The sequence below is a fragment of the Sminthopsis crassicaudata genome, chromosome 2, assembly GCF_048593235.1.
Source record: "Sminthopsis crassicaudata isolate SCR6 chromosome 2, ASM4859323v1, whole genome shotgun sequence".
NCBI lineage: Eukaryota > Metazoa > Chordata > Mammalia > Dasyuromorphia > Dasyuridae > Sminthopsis > Sminthopsis crassicaudata.
In genome coordinates, this window is record NC_133618.1 from 325,409,566 (window position 1) to 325,422,518 (window position 12,953).

General features: G+C 33.6%; 1 protein-coding gene across 6 annotated transcripts in view; it reads left to right on the top strand.

Annotated features, from left to right (window-relative positions):
• The window catches only part of LRRC9 (leucine rich repeat containing 9), a 185,843-nt gene that overhangs the window by 112,208 nt on the left and 60,682 nt on the right, over positions 1 to 12,953 (top strand). The window lies entirely within an intron of this gene.

The window sequence follows — 12,953 nt, forward strand, 5'->3', positions numbered from 1 at the left end:
GAAATGAATAGAACCAGGAGATCATTGTACACAGCAACAACAAGACTATACGACCATCAATTCTGATCTGCGTGGCTCTCTTCAACAATAAGCTGATTGATGCCAGTTCCAATGATCTTGTGATGAAGAGACCATTTATACCCAGAGAAAGGATTGTGGGAAATGAATGTGGATCACAACATAGCATTCTTACTCCTTTTGTTGTTGTTCGCTTGCATTTTGTTTTCTTACTCATTTACTTTCTCTCTCTCTCTTTTTTTTTTTTTGATCTGATTTCTCTTGTGCAGCAAGAAAATTATATAAATATGTTTTTATATATTGGATTTAACATATATTTAAACATGTTTAACATATATTGACTTGCTTGCTATCTAGGGGAGAATGTGAGGGAAAGGAGGAGAAAATCAGAAACACAAGGCTATGCAAGGATCAGTGATGTCAAATTATCCAAGCATGTTTTGAAAATAAAAAGCGTTAGGGAAAAAAAAGATTAGAACCAAAATGCTTCTCTCAACTAATCCTATGACTGGATTACACTGGAAAGGGATCTTCATTATGCACTTTAACTTTTCCTATGCTTTTACTAAAACTACACTTAACATTCTGTTGTCATGCTGAGGTCTAGGTCTATATCATGGGAATGGGTAATGGGTAACCTATTAGCCATAGGTGCTATAATGAGGTCCTTCTAGAATTCTCCTAACTAAACTCAGCTGAATAGAATCCAAGGCAAATCTTATGTTATTACCAAATTTCAAGAAATAGTACTGTCATATGATAGTGAAAACAAAAGTTTTAACTTCTATTTTTGTTACTATATTTTGTATTATATCATATTCATTTCTGAATCTATATCTCTCTTACCCAGAAAACTATCCCTTGTTATAGACTTAAATATAAAACAAAAAAAAAAGTTTTGCAATATTAACCAACATATTCACTGTGTCTGGCAGTATGTAAAATAGTCCCTATTCGTAATTTGCTACTTCTACAATGAAAAGAGATTAATTTTTCTAACTTTATGGTTCGGTTATTCTAGTCATGCAATATTCAGTTTCAGCTTTTTATTATTTATATTTATACTGAAGTATTCATTGTATTTACTGGTTCTGCTTACTTCACTATGTATCAGTTCATTCAAGTTTTCAATGCTTCTCTTTAGTCTTAATATTCATAATTTCTTATGGCACAGAAATACTCCATTGTATTCATGTACCACAGTGTAGTTAGTAACTCCTCAGCTGATGGGGCATTAGCATTGGCCTTTCAGAAGTCCTTTTCAGATATTATATAAATGGGTTTATATAGGAGATCTGGTTTTTTTCTATATTTCATATAGACCATCTTATCATGGTCTCATATCACCATCTTATCAAAAAGTATTCTAAAGTGTCAACTTTCTTATTAAAATTTGTTATTTTTAGAAATGTTAAAATTTCAGGCCTTATTAATTTATATTTTTGAATATAACATAACAAAGCTAATAAATATCACATATTACACTTCCTTTCTTCCTGACTTTATGGTTTAGAATAATTAATGCATTGGTTGTCTGGCAATGTACGTACGTTGTATTTATAGCATATGTGATGTTTAAAGATACCTCAGAGGCCATCTATTCCAGCCTTCTCATTCTCTAGATGAAGAAATTGAAGCACAGGAAAGTTAAATGTCTTGTCTGATATCAAACAAGTTCTGTCAGAGTGGGATTTGAATCTCAGTTCTTTTGCTCCAAAGACAGTGACCTTTCTTTTATATCATACTCTTGTCTCTCTTTTCCCTTTCACTTCCAGACTTCTTGATAAGTAGCAGTTTGTGTTTACCTTCCTCACCTTATTTATCACTGGTAAACTTTCAAAAGCTTGCAACCAGCCTTTTCTACTACTTGACTGACACACTTCTCTGATAGGTCACTAGTGACCTCTTAACTCTGTAGATAGGCAAATGTTTCAAGAGAGTTGCCTATAGCACTGTGCTGTTGTTTTGTCATTTTCCAGTTACATCTGACTCTTGGTGACCATTTGGGGTTTTCCTGGCAAAAATCTTGCCATTTGCTTCTTCAGTTCATTTTACAGATGAAGAAACTGAATCAAAAAGGGTTAAGTGACTTGTTAGCAAGTTTTCAGATTTTATCCCAGACTCAGTTCTCTATCTAGTGTTCCACTTAGCTGATTCCTTAAATTCCCCAAACTCACAATTCCTCAGCCCCTTTATGTCCCATAACATAAGCCCCTCCACTTTACCCACACATAAGAATAGATTGGTTACCCACTATATCTTATCATTATCCATGTGTTCCCTTGAAAATTGAATTGCAGACTCTTGACATTATTCTGTCTGACCATAATCTCCAATCTTTCATCTCTTCCCTAGGTGTCATCCTTCCTAAACCTATTCTTAGCCCTCATCAAGAAGTCCTCACTTCAATACTTTCTCAGGCTTTTTTCTGATTTAATTTTCTCCTTTTCTAATATAGATCCCATAACTAGCTAATTCCATTCTTCATTCCCCTATTATTCTCAACATCTACTCTTCTACTTATTAAGTGAAATTGGGGGCAGAAGATGTATAGAAAGCTAGCCTCAGGGCCAGGAATTTTAGTCTCCTTGTGACAAATGCTGGCTAGGTTACCCTCCACATATCACTTACACAGAGAAATTGCTGACCTATCTTAAGAGAGGAAGTTTTTTCATCAAATTACACATTCTGTCATACATATTTCCACTAGATTATAGCTTCCTAGAGAACAGGGACTGAAATTTTTTCATTTGTATCCTCATTACCTTCAATACCATGAATGAGTACATGGGGGTAAATGAAGTTTACTTGTTCTAATTAGAATTATCCTTTACACTTTTGTTCTCAGTCTTAGTTTTATTTCTTTCTACTTCCTACAGATCTTTCCTTTACCAGTTATTCTCATTCTTACTTGTTAGTACCACATTGAATTAAACAGGGAAGCTGACAAATGGACCTGAATTATATTTTTAGGTTAGTGTATATATGTTTGTGTGTTTGTACAAATATTCATACATACACAACTATAAATACACACACACACCTATTCCAGGGCAGAACTTTCCCCTATAACTGGCTTATTTCTCTGATGGACAGAATAGTTATTAGTGGACTCAAAGAGTAATTGTTGAAGGTCCAATGTCATTGTGGCAGGAAGTGAAGTACACCAGGAATCTGTGCTTATCCATATACTATATAATATTTTTATCAGTAACATGTCTAAAGACATAAATATTATTCTCATAAAACTTGCAGATGGTACAAAGTTAGTAGGGGTAGTTAACACATTGGATAACAGGATCCAAATATATCTGGATATGCTATAGCATTGGCCTGAATCTAATAAGGTGAAATTCAACATTGATAAATATAAAGTCTTTTACTTCGGTAAAAAATTCGATTTCCCAAATATAAGTTGAGTTTCCAAAGGCATCATCCAGCAAATCATTCCTTGTGGAGATGCAGCTTCTGACTCTCAACAATTACAATTACTAAAGTGCCCCAGAAAAAGGATGTTCTCTGCCAAAGTTCTTGATATCAATAATGGTTCAACTTTATAAATGGATGTGGTTTCATCAGTGGAAATATTTTACTAACTACTTTGTTACTATGCCCTAAGGACCATGAGGCTCTTCCATAATACTTTAAGCTAAAAACTCTTTTTTTATAATAATATATTTTTAATTTTTGTTTTGTTTCTTTTATTGAAGTTTTTATTTGCAAGGATAATTTTTTCAACATTGACTCTTGAAAAACCTTATGTTCCAATTTTCACCCCCTTCCCTTCACCCCCTCCCCTAGATGGCATGTAATCCAATTTATGTTAAACATGGTAAAAATACATGTTAAATCCAATATAGGCATGCATATTTATACAATTATCTTGCTGCACAAGAAAAATCAGATCAAAAAGTAAAAAAAAAAAATGAAAAAGAAAATAAAATTCAAGCAAACCACAACAAAAAGAGTGAAAATGCTTCTTTCTGAGTGTATTATTGAGAAAAAGGACTATCTTGACTTTCTATTTCTACTCTGAGTGCACAATGATCTGCACACAAGTGCTAATGTTTTTTTTTTTCTTCATTCATTTATTCATTTAGGAGTCATAGATGAACATCAATTTTTCTGAAAAAGAAATGAAACATTTATATGAGTGACGAGTGTGATGCAGAAGCCAAAAAGTCTAATGTAATTTCAGGCTGCATTAAAAAAAAAACATAGTTTTTAGGTACAGGGAAGTGTTAGTCCTATCATACTCTGCTCTGTCAGGCATCGTCTGGAATATTGTGTCCATTTAAGGAGGACATTGACAAGCTTGTGAGGCACATTGGGGACATTGTAAAAAGGCTCTGACTCTATGTCACAGAAGCAAAGGGGGAATGTTTAAAAGAAAAAATTTAACGATTATATTAATGGTCTTCAAATATTTGATGGTCTGTCATAGGAAGATAGAATTAAACTTCTCCCTAGGTTCAGATGTAGTATATTTCCTCTCACCACCACTTATCTCTTCTCCATGGTTGTATAATTATTCTTCTTGTAAATCCAATTATCTTATATAGTAAGCTCTACCTCCTTTATTTATATGTTCATTTTTCTTTCCCTTTCTTTTTTTCTCTTAATATTATACAAAATATAATAAAATTGCACGTAGGCCATCTTCCTTATTTACTCTTTATATGACATTGAAGACATTAGGATTTTGAGGGAACACTTAATTTTCCTATTAACAAATATCTCATTCATCATATATTCCTTTCATATTAATCAAATGTATTTTCCTTTCTATGTTTCTCTTGACTCTTGTGTTTACATTTCAAACTACATACTCCGGTCTGGTCTCTTTATCAGGAATACTTGGAAGTTCTCTATTTCACAAATTATTTCCCCCAAAGTTAATTGATTAGCATAATCTTTGGAGGAAATGGACAATTTGTGAAATAGAGGAAGGTTTAAATCTTTATCTTTTGCCTGACAAATGATGAATAATAAAGAGAATAAGATTGTGTAAACACCAGGAAATTTAGCCCATGACCAGTTTTTTTGTGCTCATCAGTATTTCTGAAACTTCTGACTAAGGCTTACCTATCCTTTTGTTTTATAATTTTAAATTTTTTTCGGTGAAGTTTTTTTTATAATTAATCTGTCTCTCTTGAGCAAATTTTCTAAACGAAAATCAAATCTCTCAATATATGCTTATGTAATCCAAAATATATGTCTATTTATTCAATTAAGTTCTTTATCTGGGGGATAAAGTGCCAAGATGGTAGAGAATAGATAATTCTTTATCTGAGCTCTTTCTGGCATCAGTTAAATACCAGATCAAGCCTCTGAACTGGTTTTGGAATGAGAGAACCCACAAATATTTGGAGTGTAACAAATTTTCAGCAGAAGATATTTTGTAAGAACTTTAGAAAAGTTCTGTTTTAGTCGGGCAAAGAGGGAAGGCGACCAAGTGCAGGCACAGCACAGAGATCCAGGATGATGTGGTATCCATATGCCAGAGTATCTACCAGGAGGCTCTTAGCCAAAATATAGCAACGTTTGGTACTCTGTCCTAGTTCAGAAGCCAATAGATCAGCAGATTATCTATGAGACATCCAACACAAATACAAAAGACAAACAGTGAGTCTCTGAAACCCAGAATAATGTGGCACACCCATCAAGCACCATGAAGGAAGGAGCAGCACCAGCCCAGGGCAGCATAAAGTCCCTGTCACCTGTAGAGGAAGCTTGAAACAGTCTCCCTTTTGCCATGAGAGCAGACATTAACCTTTAAAAAAAAATGATCAAAAAAGCAAAAAAGAAATCTGACCATAGATAGATTTTATGAAGACAGAGAACAGACCTCCAACCCTGAACACTAAAGGCAAATCATCTCCAGATGAAGCCCCAAAGAGTGATATAAATTGGTCTCCATCACATAAGGCTCTCTTGGAAAAATTCAAAAAGTATCTTAAAAGAGAGTTGAAAAATGGGGAAAGGAAATGAGAACTTTGCAAGAAGTAAATGCAGAAATTATCTGAAGAAATCTCCTCAAAAATGGATGTAGTGAAATGGAAAAATCATATAACTCTTTACAAAATAGATTTGATAAAATGGAAAAAGCATACAACACTTTACAAAATAGATTTGAAAAAGAAAACAATTTGTTGAAAAACAGAATTAGTGAAATGGAAAAATACTTCATTTAAAAGTTCAATTAGCTAAATGCAAAAGATAATTCATTAAAAATTAGAATTGAACAAATGGAAATGAATGATTCAATGAGAAATCACAAATCAGTCAAAATAAAAACTGGAAAAAAATCACTTTTTGCAGATGATATGATGGTTTAGAGAATCCTAGAGAATCAACTAAAAAACTCCTAGAAACAATTCACAGCTTTAGTAAAGTTGCAGGATACAAAATAAAACCACATAAATCATCAGCATTTTATATATTACCAAGCAAGTCCAGCAACAAGAGAGAGATACAAAGAGAAATTCCATTTTAAATAACTATAAAATATTTGGGAATTTACTTGTCAAGGAGAAGTCAGGAACTATATGAACACAATTACAAAATACTTTCCACACAAAGTCATATCTAATTAACTGGAAAGAATATCAAGTGCTTATGGGTAGGCTGAGCTAATATAAAATATAAAAATGACAATACTATCTAAATTAATCTACTTTTTCAGTGCCATGCCAATCAAACTCCCAAGAAAGTTCAATTGGAAAAACATAATTCAAGGGAATTAATGAAAAATAAAAAAATGCAAATGAAGGTAATCTAGCTGTACCAGACCTAAAACTATATTATAAAGCAGCAGTCATCAAAATTTGGTACTGGCTAAGAAATAGACTAGTTGATCAGTGGAATAGATTAGGTTCACAAGACAGTGATCAATGACTAAAGTAAAGTAAAGTTTGACAAACTCAAAGACCCCAGCTTTTGGGATAAGAACTCATTATTTGACAAAAATTTCTAGGAAAATTGGAAAATAATATGGCAGAAACTAGACATTGACACACCCCAAACACCTTATACCAAGATAAGGTCAAAATGGGTTCATGATTTAGGCATAAAGAGTGATATTATAAGCAAATTAGAACAAAAGATAGTTTTTACCTCTAAGATCTATTGAAAAGAATGATATTTATGACCAAAGAAAAACTGGAGTACATTATTGAATGCAAAATAAATAATTTTGATTATATTAAGTTAAAAAGGGTTTTGTGCAAATAAAACCAATGTACCCAAGATTAGAAGGGAAACAATAAACTGAAGGGAGGAGGGAATTACATTCAAAGGTAATGAGGCCTCATTTCTAAAATACATAGAGAATTGACTCAAATTTATAAGAATTCAAGCCATTCTTCAGTTGATAAATGGCCAAAGGATATGAACAGACAATTTTCAAATGAAGAAATCGAAACCATTTCTAGTAATATGAAAAGTTGCTCTAAATCACTATTGATCAGAGAAATGTAAATTAAGACAAGTCTTGAGGTATCACTACACATGTCTCAGATTAGCTAAAATGACAAGATAATGATGAAAGTTGGAGGGCATGTGGGAAAACTGGTGGAGGTGTGAACTGATCTAATTATTCTAGAGAGCAATTTGGAACTATGCCCAAAGAGCTATCCTTTGGTGCATACCCTTTGATTCAACAGTGTTTCTACTGGGCTTCTATCCCAAGAGATCATAAAGGAGGGAAAGGGACCCAAACGTGCAAAAATTTTTGTGGTGGTCAGAAACTGGAAACTGTGTGGATGCCCATCAGTTGAAGAATGGCTGAGTATGTAATGTTATATGAATGTTATGGAATAGTATTATTCTATAAGAAATGATCAGAAGGATGATTTCAGAGTAACCTGGAGAGACTTACATGAAGTGTTGTTAAGTGATGTGGGTAGAACCAAAAGATCATTGTACATGGCAACAAATTTATACAATGATTAATTCTGTTAGACATGACTCTTTTCAACAATGAGTGATTCAGGCCAGTTCCAATGATCTTGTGATGAAGAGAGCCATCTGTACCCAGAGGGAGAACTGTGGAGACTGAGTATGGATCACAACATAGTATTTTCATTGTTTTTTTGTTTTTGTTTTTGTTTGCTTGCTTTTTGTTTTCATTCTCATATTTTTCCTTTTTGATCTGATTTTTCTTGTGCAGCATAATTGTAAAAATATGTGTAGAAGAACTGCACATGTTTAACATAGATTGGATGATTTGCTGTCATTGAAATGGGGTGAGGGGAAGGGAGGGAGAAAATTTGGAACACAAAATTTTGCAAGAATGTATGTTAAAAATTGTACAAATGTTTTGAAAATAAAAACATTTAATTATAGTAAAATTTTTTAAATTTCTTTATGTCTTTTTATTTATATTTATTTATTTTGCTGAGGCAATTGGGGTTAAGTGACTTGCCCAGGGGTCATTTACCTCTCTTTTGGAAGGTCAGTGGTATATTTAATCTCCATGCATTTGGATTCATTATCTATCATTGCATAGAGCAAAGTTCTGAAGTCTTAAGTTGTTGTTTTTTTGGGGGGGGGTTTCTATAGTAGTATTGCATAAACTCTTCTACTTTGGCTGAATTTGTTCTACATCAATTCATGAAGGTTTTCCTAGTTTCTTCTGAAATTGTCCATTTCATAATTTCTTAATAGCATAATAATGTTCCATTACAGTCCTATACCACAACTGGCTCAGCCCTTCCCCAGTAGGATAAGCTCCTTAATTTACACTTTTTGGCTACCACAAAAAAGAATTGCTATAAATACTTATGTGCATATAGAATCTTTTCCTCTCTCTTTGACTTCTTTGGGGGATAGTTCTAGAAGTTCTCAAAAGGGATGTAGTATTGGATCACTTTCAGACCATATTTTTAGACTGCTTTTCATAATGACTAGATTATTTTCACAGCTCCCCCATCAGGACATCAGTGTACTTGTTTTCCCACAGCCCCTCCAATTTTTGTCATTTTCACTTTTGTTGTTTTATCAGTCTGATAGGTGAAGTGGAATCTCAAAAGTTGCTTCAATTTGTGTTTCAATAGTTATTATTTTAAGAATTGTTTCATGATTGTTGAGAGAGCACAAATTTCTTCCTTTGGAAATTGCCTTTTTAAATCCATTGTAATTTATTGGTGAATAGCTCTTAGACTTATTGATTTACATTAATTCCTTATTTATATTGGAAATGAGACATTTATCTTTTGTAAAGTTCTTCCCAGTTACCAGTTTCCTTTTTAACTTTTTCTACATTAAATTTTTGTGTGTGTGTGCAAAACATTTTTTTAATTTTATGAAATCAAAACTGCCCATTTTATTTTGTCTGAGAGTCTTTGCTTATCCTATTTTGGCCATGAACTTTTCCTTTCTCCATAGATCTGAATGATAAATTTCTTGCTTGCTCCTCTAATTTATAAAGTGATCTTCATATCTAGGTCATGTACTCATTTAGTATTTGTTCTATGGTGTGGAATATTGATCTAACCCTAATTTCTGCCAGATTTTCCTGGTCATTTTTTCTAATTTCTTGGTCATTTTTTTTTAAATAGTGAGTCCTTCCCCCAGCAACTGGGTCTTTGAGTTGATCCAATCTTTTGATATTTTGTTTGTTTGCTTTGTTTCACTGGTTGACATCTCTGATTTTTTTGTGTATGCAGCATGACAAATTTGGAAATATGTTTAGAATAATTGCATATGTTTAACCTATATTAGATTGTTGTCTTGGGACGGGGAGGTGGAGAAAGGGAAAGAAAAAATTAAAACAGTTTTGCAAAGGCAAATATTGAAATTTCTTCTCATGGATTTGGAAAAATAAAATACAATTTTAAAAAAAGAATGTCTAGAGAAAAAAAAAGTAGTCCTTCTACTCACACAAATGCTCACCCTTCTACTCTTGCTCTTGATCTCATTCCTTCCTCTATTTCCGATACTCTCACAATGCTCTTCCTCTAATTTTCAAACCCTTCCTATCTAGTGATTAAAAGTTCTCTGACACCTACAAATATCTTCAATTCCTGCCATTCTTGAAAATTCTTTACTTGACTCAACTATTCCTTCAAGCTATTGTTCTATATCTCTCCTTCCTTTTAAAAGCCAAATTCCTAGAAAAATCAATCTACTCTCCTTGCCTCCACTTTCTCTTCTTTCAATCATTTCTCAACTTTTTGCATTTAGGCTTTTGACTTTTTTTCATTTTTTTAAAGCTGAAACAACAATCACCAAACTTAATGGTCAAAAAAAGACCATTGTCTTTTCTCAATTCTTCGTTCACTTATCTGCTTCATTTGACATTGATGTGTATCCTCTCCTCCCGGATATTTTTTTTCCTCTAAGTTACACTCTTTTTTATTGCATTCTTCTAGTTCTCATTCTACTTGTTTAGCTACTTCTTCTTCTTTTCTTAGTCTCCTATTTTGTGTAAGCATTCATGTTACATCTTCTACCTATGGATATACCCCTAAGACTCTGTCCTGGTCTACTTATATCTATATATAAATGACTATCTTTAGATGATTTAATCAGCTCCAGTGGATCCCATTGGCAGATGATTCCCAAATCTATATATCCAGTCCTACTCTCTTTCTGCCTTAGGCTCCAATCCCACATCACCAATCACCTTGTTGGACACTTTAAACTGGATATGTTATAAGCATCTCAAACTTAGCATATCTAAAATACAATTCATTATATTTCCCTTCATATCTATATTCTCTTCAGAACTTTTCTATTTTATTCACATTATTACCCACCACCCTTCTAGTCACCCCAGCTCAACATCACAGAGATATTATGGATTCCTCAATTTTATTCACACCTCATGTCTAATCTGTTGCCAAGTTATATTAATTCTGCCTGCTTATAGTCGACATCCATTCCTCCTCCTCTCTATGCACACAGGTATCTCTTCAGGGAGTTCGGACTCTCATTTCTCATCTGGATTGTTGCATTAAGGTCCTGATTCATTACCCTGCCTCACCAATCCATTCTTCACATATGCTGAAGAGTTATTGCTAAAATAGAGATTTGACAAAAAAAAATTGCTCAAAAAATTCCAGCATCACTTGCTCAAATTAAATACTAACTCCTGCCTGAAATTTAGGGATTTTCAGTCTAGCTCCAGGTTACCTTTACACAAGTCAGCATCATTCCTTTTATGTGCTCTATAGTATATAGTATATAGTTAGTGGTTACCTTCTTGTCTTCAAACCTGCCAAAGTACCCTAAAAACCAACAGACGTTAGAGACTATACCCTTGGGAACTTAAACCATTTTACTTTGGAATTCCCTATTTTAGGTCCCAAGCTTTCCTCCATGACATGACATGGACAGATATCATACTTGGTCATACTTGACATTCCATGTTTTACCCCAATTAATTTGTGACCATCAACTTTGTTCCTTCTTCTCTACTCCTACCTCAGCTTTTCATCTCTACTTTTGAGAACCATAATCAATTCAGGCATGGATTGCTACTGGAAAGAGCAGTTAATCCACCACTCTCTGGGCTCTGCTCACCATACCTGTGACTTCCCATGTCAAAACACCCCCCTCACCTGTATGTGCCAAAATGTTTGTGGCAGCTCTTTTTGTTGTAGCTAGAAACTGGAAGATGAATGGATGTCCATCAATTGGAGAATGGTTGGGTAAATTATGGTATATGAATGTTATGGAATACTATTGTTCTGTGAGAAATGACCAGCAGGAGGAATACAGAGAGGCTTGGAGAGACTTACATCAACTGATGCTGAGTGAAATGAGCAGAACCAGAAGATCACTATACACTTCAACAACAATACTGTATGAAGATGTATTCTGATGGAAGTGGAAATCTTCAACATAAAGAAGATCCAACTCACTTCCAGTTGATCAATGATGGACAGAACAACTATACCCAGAGAAGAAACACTGGGAAGTGAATGTAAATTGTTAGCACTACTGTCTATCTACCCAGGTTACTTATACCTTCGGAATCTAATACTTAACGTGCAACAAGAAAATTGGATTCACACACATATATTGTATCTAGGTTATACTGTAACACATGCAAAATGTATGGGATTGCCTGTCATTTAGGGGAGGGAGGGGAAAATTTGGAAAAATGAATATAAGGAATAATGTTATAAAAAAATTACTCATACATATATACTGTCATAAAAATTTTTTATAATTATAAAATTTAAAAAAAAAAAAACATCCCCCTCCTTGACCACCACTCCCTTACATTTAGAATGAGAGGGAAGGGATGGTCTCACTTTTGTAATTGTCTCCCAAGTGCTTAGCACTGGCACATAATTGTTGTTGTTTTAATTTGGGGTTTTTTTGGGGAGTTTTGAGGCAATCAAGGTTAAGTGACTTGCCAAAGGTCACAAGTGTCTGAGGCCAGATTTGAACTTAAGTTCTCTTGACTCTAGAATCAATGCTCTCTCCACTGATAGTTAATGTCTAAATAAATGTTCTTTAGTCATTCATTTCCACCAAAATGGTCTACTTGCTGCTGTTCTACATGTCTGATTTTTCACCTTCTAATTCCATGCTTACTTATTATGTCTAGAATGCATGCCCTCCTCATCTCCACTTCTTAGAAGTGATAGCTTCCTTCAAAGCTTAGCTGAAACACCATCTCCTATAAAAAGGCCTTTACTGATACTTATCTTCACTCAATTATCTTTTATTTATTTTGTGCTTTTTGCATTTACTTATATGTATATATCCTATTTCCCCCTGAAAGAATATACATATTACTTTTTTCTTTGTATTTTCCCTTATCTCTCATAATGACTGGAATTAGTAACTGCTTCTTGATTGATTGGTTGATAGTTGATGCTAAATATTTGATTAACTAATTAATGAAGTTTAGTTTGACATGAAAAATAATTTGAGAGAATATCTGCATTAATGAGATTACAAATCCATTTGATTATTTG